The following is a 4,288-nucleotide window of genomic DNA, read 5'->3' as shown; positions in this document are numbered from 1 at the left end:
CAAGTTACGTCGTCATTCTTCGAATAAAGTATGGACTATTATATATTGCTGGAAAGCCCTGGATGTCTATTTTCCAACGCCGTTGAGAGCGCGCCATTTAGAGTTCTGTAGCTCCAGAAAATCCATTTCGAGTGCAGGGAGGTCAGAATCCAACAGCATCAGCAGTCCTTTTGTCAGCCTTTTTCAGAGTTTTGCTCAAATCCCTCAATTTCAGTCAGAATTTACCTGAAATCACAGAAAAACACACAAACTCATAGTAAAGTCCAGAAATTTGAATTTAACATAAAAACTAATGAAAACATCCCTAAAAGTAGCTTGAACTTGCTAAAAACTACCTAAAAACAATGCCAAAAAGCGTATAAATTATCCGCTCATCAGATATATTTGCCAAATTTGGGGTGACGCGATCGCGTGAGTGGGCTTCAGAAGGGATGACGCGGACATGTCAGCGACGCGGTCACGTGATAGGGATGGTGCGTCCAGCACCAATCCAGCACCACTCTCGCGTAATATTTCATTGTGCACCCCTTTTACGTTCGAAATCAGGGCACGCGGCCGCGTGGGACACGCAGTTGCGTGGGAGGCCATGAATCCCATGTGACGCGGACGCGTCAATGACGCAGTCGCGTGGGATGATTTGTGCCACTGGCACGCCTCCAACCATGCTCCAGCGAAACTCTCTGTTCATTTTTTTATTCTTCTTACCTCTCTTGTCGACGCAGACGCGTCGCTGATGCGGTCGCGTCGCGTGACCTCCATTTTTTTTATAAAAGTATGCAAGTGCAGATGCATGAAGGTACTGATAAAGATAAGAGTTATTGACTAGGAAAAACTAAAGATAGAAAGAAAAGAACGATCATACCATGGTGGGTTGTCTCCCACCTAGCACTTTGCTTTAACGTGCGTAAGTTGGACACTCCACTAGCTCAATCTTCTGGCATGTGGGGGTCTTCCAAGAGGAAGATCTCAAGTTCCTTATTTTTCTATATCTTCTCGCCATGGTACAGCTTCAGACGTTGTCCATTGACTTTGATAAGTTCAGAGCTTGAAGGGTGGCTGAGGTGATAAACTCCGTATAGTTCGGCCTTCTCTACTCTGTATGGACCTTCCCATCTTGATCTCAACTTGCCTGGCATGAGCCTCAGTCGAGATTTGCAAAGGAGGACTAAATCCCCAGGCTGGAACTCCTTTTTCTTGATGTGCTGATCATGTACATCCTTCATCTTCTCCTTGTATATTCTTGAGTTCTCATAAGCTTCTAGGCGAAGGCTCTCCAGTTCTTGCAGTTGCAACTTCCTTTCAGCTCCATCTTGCTCAATTCCCATGTTGCACTCCTTGACTGCCCAAAAGGCTCTATGCTCTATTTCAACTGGGAGATGACAAGCTTTTCCATAAACTAAGTGGAAAGGGCTCATCCCAATGGGAGTTTTATATGCTGTCCTGTATGCCCATAGTGCATCTTGTAGCCTGGTGCTTCAGTCTTTTCTATGAGGTTTGACTATCTTCTGCAAGATACGCTTTATCTCTCTGTTTGACACCTCGGCTTGCCCATTGGTTTGAGGATGGTATGCTGTTGCAACCTTATGAATTATCCCATGTTTCTTCATTAACCCTGTTAGTCTCCTGTTACAAAAATGGGTGCCTTGATCGCTCACGATTGCTCGTGGTGATCCAAAGCGGCAAATAATATGGTTTCTCACAAAAGAAACAACAGTGTTAGCATCATCAGTGCGGGTAGGAATTGCTTCCACCCATTTGGAAACGTAATCCACAGCTAACAATATATAAAATTGACCATTAGAATTTGGAAACGGACCCATGAAGTCAATGCCCCAAACATTAAAAATTTCACAAAAAAGCATAATTTGTTGAGGCATCTCATCTCTCCTGGATATATTACCAAATTTTTGGCATGGGGAACAAAATTTACAAAACTCAACAGCGTCTCTAAAAAGAGTAGGCCACCAGAATCCACAGTCTAAGATCTTTCTAGATGTTCTTTGAGGGCCAAAATGTCCTCCACTCTCAGATGAGTGACAGGCCTCTAAAATGGACTAGAATTCTGATTGAGGCACACAACGTCTAATTACCTGATCAGCGCCACATCTCCACAAATAGGGGTCATCCCATATATAATATTTAGACTCGCTTTTCAGCTTGTCCCTTTGATGCTTAGAAAAGTATGGAGGAAATGTGCGGCTAACTAGATAATTAGCTACAGGTGCGTACCAAGGGGCTACTTCAGATACTGCTTGCAGGTTATCCAGTGGAAAATTATCATCTATAGGAGTAGAATCATCTTTAATGTGCTCAAGGCGACACAAGTGGTCTGCCACTAGATTCTGGTTACCACTCCTATCCTTTATTTCTAAATCAAATTCTTGTAATAGCAGTATCCAACGTATGAGCCTTGGTTTGGACTCCTTTTTAGCTAATGGATACTTTAAAGCTGCATGGTCCGAATACACTACTACTCTAGTACCAAGTAAATAAGCCCGGAATTTTTCCAGAGCAAAAATAATAGCAAGTAGCTCTTTCTCAGTAGTAGTATAATTAGACTGGATAGCGTCTAAAGTCTTAGACGCATAAGCAATAACAAAAGGATCCTTACCTTCACGCTGAGCCAGCGCTGCTCCTACTGCATGGTTGGAAGCATCGCACATGATTTCAAACGGCTGGCTCCAGTCTGGTCCTCGCACAATTGGAGCTTGAGTCAGGTTGGTCTTCAGCTTATCAAACGCTTGTTTGCAATCCTCACTGAACTCGAATTCAATATCCTTCTGCAGTAATATGGATAAGGGAAGTGCTACCTTACTAAAGTCCTTAATAAATCTCCTGTAAAAACCTGCATGGCCAAGGAACGAACGGACTTCCCTCACAGAAGAGGGGTAAGGTAAACTAGAAATAACATTCACCTTTGCTGGGTCTACAGAAATGCCAATATTAGATACAACATGTCCTAGTACAATCCCTTGTTTAACCATAAAATGACATTTTTCAAATTTTAAGACAAGGTTTGTATTGACACACCTATCTAATACTCTAGATAATCCATCTAAGCAAAGGCTAAAAGAATCACCATAAACGCTAAAATCATCCATAAAAACCTCCATACAGTCCTCAATAAGATCAGAGAAAAGACTCATCATGCACCTCTGGAAAGTAGCTAGTGCATTGCACAAGCCAAAGAGCATTCTCTTGTAAGCATAAGTCCCAAAAGGACATGTAAAAGTAGTCTTTTCCTGATCCTCAGGAGCTATATGAATCTGGAAATAACCTGTGTAACCATCTAAAAAGCAATAATGTGATTTACCTGACAGACGATCCAGCATTTGATCAATGAATGGAAGTGGGTAGTGATCCTTGCGAGTAGCTTGGTTGAGACGCCTGTAATCAATGCAGACTCTCCAAGCGTTCTATACTCTGGTTGCTATGAGCTCTCCATGCTCATTCTTCACTGTAGTGACTCCAGACTTCTTGGGCACTACTTGGACTGGGCTAACCCATTCACTGTCTGAAATGGGATAGATGATACCTGCTTCCAATAGTCTGGTCACTTCCTTTTTGACAACTTCCAAAATAGTGGGATTCAGTCTTCTTTGGGGTTGGCGGACAGGTCTTGCTCCTTCCTCTAAAAATATTCTGTGCTCACATACTTGAGGGTTGATGCCTACTGTTCCGAGGGTTACCTGAAACGTGTAGCTCGGTCGTCTGGAAAGGCCCGAGGTGGGGGTTCAGGGACCCGAGCTTGATATGTAGAGTGGTTGGTGGTTGTACCTGCAATGACACTCCGATGCTTAAGTTAGCATGGGTCCAAGCAGATATGTGTAGAATGTGGAATGAATGCCATACCTGGGTGCTCCAGTGTATTTATAGTAGCTGGCCGTGATCTTCCCTGGATAAGATATTCTTATCTTATCTTATCTTTGGGAGTTTTATCTCTATCTTTGTGGAACCGCCTTTTCTAGGCCTTTTCGGCCTTTAGGTTTTGGGCTGTGTTCCTTTTGATGGGCCTTCTTTGCTTTATGTTTCCGAGGTCCGACCTTTAGGCGTGGGCCTTAGGGCGAGGTCGGACCTCCTTCGAACTTTGCCGAGTTGGGGAGCTCGGTCAGGGTATGAACAGTGCCCCTGCCCGAGTTCGTCCTTTTTGAGAGGTCGAGCTCGGGTATAGTAGTTTTTGAAAATTCAAAAAATGGCCGTTTCAGCATTTATTGCTTTTTACCGTTTCTCCTCGATTTCCGTTCGGGCTCTGTGAAGGCTTTATTTATTTGCCCCTTTCCTCCTTTTT

Source organism: Arachis duranensis, chromosome 4, assembly GCF_000817695.3.
Source record: "Arachis duranensis cultivar V14167 chromosome 4, aradu.V14167.gnm2.J7QH, whole genome shotgun sequence".
NCBI classification, from domain to species: Eukaryota; Viridiplantae; Streptophyta; class Magnoliopsida; order Fabales; family Fabaceae; genus Arachis; species Arachis duranensis.
Note: the sequence above shows the minus strand (reverse complement) of the source record.